Consider the following 12,814-nt stretch of genomic DNA (forward strand, 5'->3'; position numbering starts at 1 on the left):
GTGAGCGTTTCAGCGGGTGGGTAAGTGGGTGAGTGAATTAGTGGGTGGGTGAATAAGCGTGTGGGTGGGTGAGTGAATGAGCGGGTGGGTGAGTGAGTAGGTGAGTGGGTGAATGCGCGGGTGGGTGAGTGAGCGAATCAGCGGGTAGGCGAGTGGGTGAGTGAATCAGTGGGTGGGTGAGTGAATCAGTGGGTGGGTGAGTAGGTGAGTGAGTGAATGCGTGGGTGGGTGAGCGGGTGGGTGAGTGAATGAGTGGGCGAGTGGGCGAGCGAGCAACGGAAATTATTGTTCTGTTTACTTACAAATGTTCGCGAAAACATCTCTGCACTGTACGCGGAAGAGGGGGGGGGGCGCGCACTGTACACGGCGGGTGTTTACGCGATCCCCCCCATCCCGGATATCCTGAGCCCCCGACGCCGCAGTTTCTTCCTCCTGACACGGCCATTAAGACCCCCCCAGAGACATCGAGCAAGAGAGCGACACTCAGGTCACGAACCCAACACGGTAACGGGACTGCTCGCTCAGTGTCCCGCTCTCCGACGCGGCCGTTACGAAGCAAACACCGCCATTGTGAACTTGACACGGCCATTGTGAATCCCCTGAGAGAGACACCCAGACCCAGGGCTTGAACCCAGACTCTCAGTGTCTCTGACACGGCCATTGTGAACCCCCTGAGAGAGAGACACCCAGACCTTGAACCCAGACTCTCAGTGTCTCTGACACGGCCATTGTGAACCCCCTGAGAGAGACACCCAGACCCAGGGCTTGAACCCAGACTCTCAGTGTCTCTGACACGGCCACTGTGAACCCCCTGAGAGAGAGACACCCAGACCCAGGGTCTCCCTCTCACCCGGGGAGGTCATTTCCCTGTCCTGGTCTCACACGCAGGGTTAAAGTCGCTCAACGGAGTCGTAACTCACACACAGACAAAGCTCCCCCAGGTAGCCTCTAGCAGGGCTGCAGGGGCAAGTGCTGCGAGTAGCACCACCTATGATGCACACAGACAAAGCTCCCCCAGGTAGCCTCTAGCAGGGCTGTAGGGGCAAGTGCTGCTCGGAGCGATTAGCACCACCTATGATGTACACACAGACAAAGCTCCCCCAGGTAGCCTCTAGGGGCAAGTGCTGCTAGTAGCAAGTAGCACCACCTATGATGTACACACAGACAAAGCTCCCCCAGGTAGCCTCTAGCAGGGCTGTAGGGGCAAGTGCTGCTAGTAGCGAGTAGCACCACCTATGAAGGCTACCGGCACTGTGGCACACACAGAGGGGGTGGGTGGCCAGCACCACCACGCCCGGCCGCCTTTGTCTCCCTAGTGGCGATGTTTACTACACACTGCTACACCAGGTACCCATTTGAGGCTGAGTCGACCTAGGGGAGGCCCAGGGCCCATTCAGATAATCGCTGTCACTGCTGGTGGTGTTGGCCGTGAGCGGGAATCGAACTCGGGTGGGCCGGGTTCGTAACGCAGCATAGCGCTAACGCTCCACACACACACACTTACACACACATCCACACACACACACACACCCCCACACACACACACATTTACGCACACATCCCCACACACACACAGGTACGCACACATCCCCACACACACACAGGTACGCACACATCCCCACACACACACACACGCACGCACACTTACACACACACACACACTTACACACACTCACACACAGGTACGCACACATCCACACACACACACATCCCCACACACACACACACGCACGCACACTTACACACACACACACTTACACACACTCACACACACACACACACTTACACACACTCACACACACACACATCCCCACACACACACACAGGTACGCAAAGACACCCGCACGCACACCGACACACACGTAGGTACGCACAGACACCCACACGCACACCGACACACACACAGACACACACTTACGCACACACACATACACACACACAGGTACGCACAGACACCCACACGCAAACACTTACGCACACACACACACAGGTACGCACCGACCCGCACACACACCGACACACACACACGCACGCAGACCCGCACACACCACTGGCACGCAACGCTGGTTGTGGGGGGGGGGGATAGCTCAGTAGAACACCACAACCACCACAACCACAACAACCACCACCACAACAACCACCACAACCACCATCACAAAACCACAACCACCACCCCGCACCTCCGATTTGCACGGTTGGCTACGTACGGTGCGAAAGAAGTTCAACATCCATAGACTCGCGCACTCACCTCGCCCTCCCGCTCACCCGCACGCTCACCCGCCCACTCACCCGCCCACTCACCCGCCCACTCACCCGCCCACTCACCCGCCCACTCACCCACACACCCTCCCACCCTCCCACTCAGCGACCAACCCCCCACACACCCTCCCACTCACCCGCCCACCCCACCCTCCCACTCACCCTCCCACTCACCCTCCCACTCACCCTCCCACTCACCCTCCCACTCACCCTCCCACTCACCCTCCCACTCACCCTCCCACTCACCCTCCCACTCACCCTCCCACTCACCCACACACCCTCCCACCCTCCCACTCAGCGACCAACCCCCCACACACCCTCCCACTCACCCACCCACCCCCCCCACTCACCCACCCACCCACTCACCCACCCACCCACTCACCCACCCACCCACCCACTCACCCACCCACCCACTCACCCACCCCCTCACCCACCCCCTCACCCACCCCCTCACCCACCCCCTCACCCACCCACCCCCTCACCCACCCACCCCCTCACCCACCCCCTCACCCACCCTCTCACCCACCCCCCCACCCACTCACCGACTCACCCCCTCACCCACCCACTCACCCACCCACCCCCTCACCCACCCACTCACCCCCTCACCCACCCCCTCACCCACCCACTCACCCACCCACTCACCCACCCACTCACCCACCCACTCACCCACCCACTCACTCACCCACCCACCCACTCACCCACACACCCACACACCCACCCACCCACTCACCCACACACCCACTCTCTCACCCACCTACCCCCTCACCCACCCACTCACAAACTCACCCCCTCACCTCACCCACCCACTCACTCACACATCCACATACCCACACACCCACCCACACACCCACCCACCCACCCACTCACCCACCCACCCACTCACCCACCCACCCACTCACCCACTCACCCACCCACTCACCCACCCACCCACTCACCTCACCCACCCACTCACACACCCACTCACCCACCCACACACCCACCCACACACCCACCCACACACCCACTCACTCACCCCCTCACCTCACCCACCCACTCACTCACACACCCACCAACTCACCCACCCACCTACCCCCTCACCCACACACTCACTCACCCCCTCACCTCACCCACCCACTCACCCACTCACCCCTGTCTGGGTGAGGGCACAAGGGGGAGGGAGGTAGCGAGGGGGCTCACGCGGAATGTGCCGTCAAAAACAACACGGACAAAGCTCCCCCAGGTAGCCTCTAGCAGGGCTGTAGGGGCAAGTGCTGCTAGTGGCGAGTAGCACCGCCTATGATGCACACACAGACAACGCTGCCCCAGGTAGCCTCTAGCAGGGATGTAGGGGCAAGTGCTGCTAGTAGCACCACCTATGATGTACAGACAAAGCTCCCCCAGGTAGCCTCTAGCAGGGCTGCAGCCGGCTACAGACACAACGCAGACACACACACACAACGCAGACACACACACACACAACGCAGACACACACACAACGCAGACACCCACACACACACAACGCAGACACCCACACACACACAACGCAGACACCCACACACACACAACGCAGACACCCACACACACACAACGCAGACACCCACACACACACAACGCAGACACCCACACACACACAACGCAGACACACACACACACAACGCAGACACACACACACACAACGCAGACACACACACACACAACGCAGACACACACACACACAACGCAGACACACACACACAACGCAGACACACACACACACAACGCAGACACACACACACACAACGCAGACACACACACACACACAACGCAGACACACACACACACACAACGCAGACACACACACACACACAACGCAGACACACACACACACACAACGCAGACACACACACACACACAACGCAGACACACACACACACAACGCAGACACACACACACACAACGCAGACACACACACACACAACGCAGACACACACACACACACAACGCAGACACACACACACACAACGCAGACACACACACACAACGCAGACACACACACACAACGCAGACACACACACACAACGCAGACACACACACAACGCAGACACACACACAACGCAGACACACACACAACGCAGACACACACACAACGCAGACACACACACAACGCAGACGCACACACACACAACGCAGACGCACACACACACAAAACAGACAGACAACGCAGACACACACACAACGCACACACACACACAACGCAGACACACACACAGACACACACACAACGCAGACACACACACACAACGCAGACACACACACACAACGCAGACACACACACACAACGCAGACACACACACACAACGCAGACACACACACACAACGCAGACACACACACAACGCAGACACACACACAACGCAGACGCGCACACACACACAACGCAGACGCACACACACACACAAAACAGACAGACAACGCAGACACACACACAACGCACACACACACACAACGCAGACACACACACAGACACACACACAACACAGACACACACACAACGCAGACACACACACAACACAGACACACACACAACGCAGACACACACACAACGCAGACACACACACAACGCAGACACACACAAACGCAGACACACACAGACACACAGACAACACAGACACACACACAACGCAGACACACACACAACGCAGACACACACACAACGCAGACACACACACAACGCAGACACACACACAACGCAGACACACACACAACGCAGACACACACACAACGCACACACACACACACAACGCAGACGCACACACACAACGCAGACACACACACAACGCAGACACACACACAACGCAGACACACACACAACGCAGACACACACACAACGCAGACACACACACAACGCAGACACACACACAACGCAGACACACACACAACGCACACACACACAACGCACACACACACACACAACGCACACACACACACACAACGCAGACGCACACACACACACAAAACAGACAGACAACGCAGACACACACACAACGCACACACACACACAACGCAGACACACACACACAGACACACACACACACACAACGCAGACACACACACAACACAGACACACACACAACGCACACACACACACAAAACAGACAGACAACGCAGCCGCTGCTGGTTCTTGTGTAACGCACAGAGGGACCGCAATCGCTCCTCAAGACACCGTGAAGGAATTGGAGCTCCCGTCCCTTTCACCGCCACTCAGCGATAACCAACAACACCGCTCGCTCGCAAGCACAGACAAAGCTCCCCCAAGTAGCCTCTCGCAGGGCTGCAGGGGCAAGTGCTGCTAGTGGCGAGTAGCACCACCTATGATGCACACACAAACAAAGCTCCCCCAGGTAGCCTCTAGCAGGGCTGCAGGGGCAAGTGCTGCTAGTAGCGAGTAAAACCACCTATGATGCACACACAGACAAAGCTCCCCCAGGTAGCTTCCAGCAGGGCTGTAGGGGCAAGTGTTGCGAGTAGCACCACCTATGATGTACACACAGACAAAGCTGCCCCGTACAGCCTCTAACAGACTGTTGGGGAATGTGCTGTTAGACACACACATACCAATGGAGATTACACACAACTACACACAGATAACACGAAGCTATACACAAACACAAAGGAAAAGATCCCCCGTATAAGCTTAACAGACTGTAGGGGCAAGTGCTGTTAGCGAGTAGCACCTCCTAAGGCCGGCACGGCACACGAGGGGGTGGGTGGGCAGCACCACGCCCGGCCGCCTTTGTCTCTCCCCAGTGGCGATGTTTTTACGCACCGCGCCACCCACCCAGACCCACCCACTCACCCACCCACCCACTCACCCACTCACCCACCCACCCAGCCACCCACTCACCCACCCACCCAGCCACCCACTCACCCACCCACCCAGCCACCCACTCACCCACCCACCCAGCCACCCACTCACCCACCCACCCATCCACCCACTCACCCACCCACCCAGCCACCCACTCACCCACCCACCCAGCCACCCACTCACCCACCCACCCAGCCACCCACTCACCCACCCACCCAGCCACCCACTCACCCACCCACCCACCCAGCCACCCACTCACCCACCCACCCACCCAGCCACCCACTCACCCACCCACCCACCCAGCCACCCACTCACCCACCCACCCACCCAGCCACCCACTCACCCACCCACCCAGCCACCCACTCACCCACCCACCCAGCCACCCACTCACCCACCCACCCACCCACTCACCCACCCAGCCACTCACCCACCCACCCACCCAGCCACCCACTCACCCACCCAGCCACCCACCCACCCAGCCACCCACTCACTCACCCACCCACCCAGCCACCCACTCACTCACCCACCCACCCAGCCACCCACTCACTCACCCACCCACCCAGCCACCCACTCACTCACCCACCCACCCAGCCACCCACTCACCCACCCACCCAGCCACCCACCCACCCAGCCACCCAGCCACCCACCTAGCCACCCAGCCACCCACTCACCCACCCACTCACCCACCCAGCCACTCACCCAGCCACTCACCCAGCCACTCACCCAGCCACTCACCCACCCACCCAGCCACTCACCCACCCACCCACCCACTCACCCACCCACCCAGCCACTCACCCACCCACCCAGCCACTCACCCAGCCACTCACCCACCCACCCACTCACCCGCACCAGGTACTGATTTGAGGCTGAGTCGACCTAGCGGAGGCTCAGGTTCACATAATCGTCACCGTGTTGGCCGTGAGCGGGAATTGAACTCGGGTCGCCGGGTTCGTAGCGCTAACCACGACGACACAACCACTCCCCCATGACACACAGACACACACAGACACGCAATGGCACGCAATGACACACAGTCATAATCTCACACACACACAATGTCACATACACAATCGTACAGGGGCTCGTATTCCCACGCAGCTGAACAGGAAGCAACACGCATAGAGACACACACACGCACAGAGACACACACACACAGACCACCCCACCCCTACCTCACCAACCATTACGGGGCCAGAGGCGTTAACACTTTCACAGGGAGACTCAACACTCACTCTCACTCACCTACACACACTCACACAGACTCACACACACTCACCTACACACACTCACACAGGCTCACACACACACTCACCTACACACACTAACCTACACACTCACCTACACACTCACCTACACTCACACACAACAACCGCCATTCGCCACTAAGTGGCGGTGACGTCACCACGACGCGTGTGCCAGGCCATGTGCACCTTGAGGCCACACGTAGTGGCTTCTTGTTGTTTCTGGAGGAGCCCCGAGGGTAAAGATTCAGTCTCCTGGCTCCAACAGATGGAACTTGGCCAGGAGACGTCATAGACGCCTGTCCCTCCCCCCGGGGCCTCCGGCACAAGCTTATTAGTTCGATATTTGAGTCGTGGTCTAGTGGTAATTTATTGAAGGTGGAGGGGTTATCACTGTGGTGGTCACAGACGCCATGAGGGGAGGCCAATCTCAGTGGGCCCTCACCCCACGGCACTGCTGCCCACCACCACCATCACCACCACCACTACCACCACCACCACCACAGCGTTGCCGGCACCACGATGAGGTAGGGGGTTGGTTTTGCCGCAATCAGCTGCACATACACTTACACACACACTAGCAGACTCTCACACACACTCGCAAGACTCACTCACACACTCGCTCACACTCACTCTCACCTGCACACTCACTCACACACTCACTCACCCACTAGCAGACTCACTCACACACTCACTCACACTCACTCACTAGCAGACTCACACACTCACTCACACTTGCACACACACACTCACTCACTAGCAGACTCACTCACACACTCACTCACACTCACCCACTAGCAGACTCACTCACACACTCACTCACTCACCCACTAGCAGACTCACTCACACACTCACTCACACTCACTCACACTTGCACACACACTCACTCACTAGCAGACTCAAGACTCACACACAAATGACATGGCTACTCACATGCAGACACACACACCTACATAGACTCACACACTCACCTGCACACTGACTCACTCACACCTCACATGGCTACTCACCTACACAGACTCACACACTCACACCTGAGATAACTACTCACCTACACATAATCACACACTCACACCTGACATAACTACTCACCTACACAGACTCACACACTCACCTGCACCTACATAGACTCACACACTCACCTCACATAACTACTCACCTACACAGACTCACACACTCACCTGCACCTACATAGACTCACACACTCACCTCACATAGCTACTCACCTACATAGACTCACACACTCACACCTGAGATAACTACTCACCTACACAGACTCACACACTCACACCTGACATAACTACTCACCTACACAGACTCACACACTCACCTGCACCTACATAGACTCACACACTCACCTCACATAACTACTCACCTACACAGACTCACACACTCACCTGCACCTACAAAGACTCACACACTCACCTCACATAGCTACTCACCTACATACTCACACACTCACACCTGAGATAACTACTCACCTACACAGACTCACACACTCACACCTGACATAACTACTCACCTACACTGACTCACACACTCACACCTCACATAGCTACTCACCTACATAGACTCACACACACCTACACACTCACAGACTCACACACTCACCTGCACACTGACTCACACACTCACACCTCACATGGCTACTCGCATGCAAATCTCACTCACCCACGCACAGCAAACTCGCACAGGAAACTCGCACCCCGACACTAAAGTCTGCAGCCCTGCCAGGCGCCGGTCACACGGCAAACCTCAAGAGCGCCATGACCTCACCGTCTCTGTCTCCCCCCCCCCGTCTCTCCCAAGGGTCACAGGCTTTACAGCTACTCAGGTGTAGCCGGAACAAGTGCTGCTAGTGGCGAGTAGCAGCAGCACCTATGAAGGCCGGCACGGCACACGAGGGGGTGGGTGGCCAGCACCACGCCCGGCCGCCTTTGTCTCCCCAGTGCTAGCGATGTTTACAGATCACACCAGGTACTCATTTGAGGCCGAGTCGACCTAGGGGAGGCCCAGGACCGGTTTAGATAATCGTCACAAGTATTGGCCATGGCGAGTAGCACCACCTACACACAGACAAAGCTCCCCCAGGTAGCCTCTAGCAGGGCTGTTGGGGCAAGTGCTGCTAGTAGCGAGTAGAACCACCTATGATGCACACAGACAAAGCTCCCCCAGGTAGCCTCTAGCAGGGCTGCAGGGGCAAGTGCTGCTAGTGGCGAGTAGCAGCACCTATGAAGGCCGGCACGGCACACGAGGGGGTGGGTGGCCAGCACCACGCCCGACCGCCTTTGTCTCCCCAGTGCTAGCGATGTTTACTGCACTACACCGCTACACCAGGTACTCATTTGAGGCCGAGTCGACCTAGGGAAGGCCCAGGACCGGTTCAGATAATCGTGCTGGCGGTGTTAGCCGTGAGCGGGAATCGAACTCGGGTCGCCGGGTTCGTAGCGCTAACCACTACACCCACCACTCCACACACTCACTCCTGAGACAGCTACTCACCTGCACACACTCACTCGTCAGGGAAACACACAGCGTCACACAGTCACACACACACAGATTCACAGTCACACACACACAGATTCACACAGTCACACACACACAGATTCACCACCTACTCACCACCATCACCACCTCCCCACCACCATCACCACCTCACCACCACTAACTATCATCACCACCTCACCACCATCACCACCTCACCACTAACCATCATCACCACCTCACCACCACCAACTACTCACTACCATCTCTTCACCACCATCACCACCTCACCACCACCTCACCATCATCACCACCTCACCACCATCACCCCACCACCACCTACTCACCACCACCACCTCACCACCATCACGACCCCACACCCTATTTCCGCATGCAATAGCAGAGCGCCACCCACCATCTCAAGCGCTTTCGCTTTCCCTCCCTCACAAACATGAATCACAGACGCCTTTCACACGATTCGACTCGCACAGAGAGGCAACTGTAGATGACAGAAGATGAATAATCAAGTTTATGATCATCAGCAGCAGACGCTCACCTCCAGAGCGCAAGTTAAAATCGGGCCTACACAGGTGGCTCAGACCACGGCCTTGCCTAGTGCCCCCGCCCGAGCCGGCCCGGCCGCTGCCCCCAACCCCGACCCCACCGCGCCCATCGGGCTCGGGCTCGACACTCGGCATCATCGCCTCTCGTCGGATACGCGACGAGAACGATCACCAACTCACTCACCAACTCACTCACCAGCTCACTCACTCACTCACCAACTCACTCACCAGCTCACTCACTCACTCACCAACTCACTCACCAGCTCACTCACTCACCAACTAATTCAATCACCAGCTCACCCACCAGCTCACCCACCAGCTCACTCACCAACCCACTCACCAGCTCACTCACCAACTCACTCACTAGCTCACTCACCAGCTAACTCACCAGCTCACTCACCAACTCACTCACTCACCAACTCCCTCACCAACTCACTCACTCACCAGCTCACTCACCAGCTCACTCACCAACTAATTCAATCAACAGCTCACTCACCAGCTCATTTTACGTACACTCACCAACTCCCACACTCACCAACTCCCACACTCACCAACTAATTCACTCACCAACTAATCTACACTCATCACCAACTAATCCACTCACCAACTCACACACACGCTCACCAATTAACTCACCAACTCACTCACCACTCACCAACTCACTCACTCACCAACTCACTCACTCACCAACTTACTCACCAACTCACTCACCAACTCACTCACCAACTCACCAACTAATTCACACTCGCCATCTCATTTCACACTCACCAACTAATTCACTCACCAACTCTCTCACCCCACCCGCGATCCCAACTTCCCGCAACTCCGATAAGCGCGGTTGGCTACGTACGGTGCGAAAGAAGTTACAAGTACACTCACCTCACTCACCTCACTACTCACCACCAAGCATGCACCCCCACTCACCTCACCCCACCCTCTAAACACCCCACACCTCACTCACCCACCTCGCCCCGTACCCTCAACACTTTCACTCACCACACCTCACCCCCTACCCATTAAACTCCTCATCCCCATCTCACCACCACACCTCACCCCCCCCCACCTCACCACACTCACCACCCTTCAAACCACACCACACACCTCACCAGACCCCACTCACCTCACCACACCCCTCACTCACCACACACCTCACCCCACTCACCACACACCTCAGCACACTCACCTCACCCCACCACACACCTCACTCACCACCCTCCACACCACACACCTCACCAGACCCCACTCACCTCACCACACACCTCACCAGACCCCACTCACCTAACCCCTCACCCACCACCCTCCAAACCACACCTCACCACACACCCCACTCACCTCACCACACACCCCACTCACCACACCACACACCTCACCCACTAACCTCACCACCCCTCACTCACCACCCTCCAAACCACACACCTCACCAGACCCCACTCACCTCACCACTCACCTCACCACTCACCTCACCACTCACCTCACCACACACCTCACCACACACCTCACCACACACCTCACCACTCACCACACAGCTCACCCTCACCGCCGCCTCACCACACTCACCACACAGCTCACCCTCACCGCCGCCTCACCACACTCACCACACAGCTCATCGCCGCCTCACCTCGCTCACCTTCTTGGCTGCTGCACCTCACGAGGCGGCAGGGGAAGACGCCCTCTCTCTCTCTCTCCCTGTGGCCGATCGCCCTTTGTCGAGAGCGGAGGGGTGGGACACGGGGTGGTGGTGGTCGTGGTGGGTGTGTGGGTGGGGTGGGTGTATGGGTGTGTGAGTGGGGTGTGTGGTGAATGGGTGTGTGGGTGGGTGCGAGTTTAGTTTGAATCGAGTTTCAAGCTGCTACTGCTGCTAACGGCTGTGCGCTGGTGGTGGTTGTGGTGGTGGTAGTAGTTGTGGTTGGTAGTAGTTGTGGTGGTAGTTGTGGTGGTAGTAGTGGTGGTAGTAGTTGTGGTGGTGGTAGTAGTTGTGGTGGTAGTTGTGGTGGGCTACAGTAGAATGGAGGCCCTCAGTAGTAGTAGTGGCAGGGAACGCTGTCAGAAGGCCTTCGACACGAACAGGAGGCCATTAACAGGAGGCCATGAACAGCAGTAGCAGCAGCGCCTCTCCCTCCTCCTCCTGCTTCTCTCACCTGGAGAGGGGAAGCATTAATAAATAATTAAAGCCGCCCACGAGCTTCGAATTCCCTAGCGCGCATAGGTGGGGGGGGTCGCGAGGTGTGGGGGGGGAGGAGCCCGCCGACCGTCACGTGACGACGGCGGCGGCCAATGGGCGCGCGCCTTTTTTGAAAAGTTCAACCGCCCTTATCCGCGCTACGGAATTCAGAGGGCGGGGCGAGGCGTGAAGTCACGTGGTCCACTTGCTCACCCCCCCTCCCCTCTACCCGGGGGCTTTGGGCGTGACCCCCCCTAGCCCCGCCCCTCAGGTCCCCCCACTAGC

General features: G+C 57.8%; 1 protein-coding gene across 5 annotated transcripts in view; it reads right to left on the reverse strand.

Annotated features, from left to right (window-relative positions):
- The window catches only part of LOC144953054 (splicing regulator ARVCF-like), a 43,425-nt gene extending 30,860 nt beyond the window's left edge, over positions 1-12,565 (reverse strand). For 4 of the 5 annotated variants that reach the window (XM_078883569.1, XM_078883574.1, XM_078883573.1 and 1 more), the window contains exon 1: positions 11,996-12,565. The gene's annotated coding sequence lies outside the window, so the exon portion shown is untranslated. Of the gene's footprint in view, positions 1-11,986 lie in introns of all 5 variants that reach the window. The other variant, XM_078883570.1, reaches the window with a different exon arrangement.
- Positions 12,566-12,814: the final 249 nt, after the last annotated feature.

This window comes from Lampetra fluviatilis, chromosome 71, assembly GCF_964198595.1.
Source record: "Lampetra fluviatilis chromosome 71, kcLamFluv1.1, whole genome shotgun sequence".
Lineage (NCBI taxonomy): Eukaryota > Metazoa > Chordata > Hyperoartia > Petromyzontiformes > Petromyzontidae > Lampetra > Lampetra fluviatilis.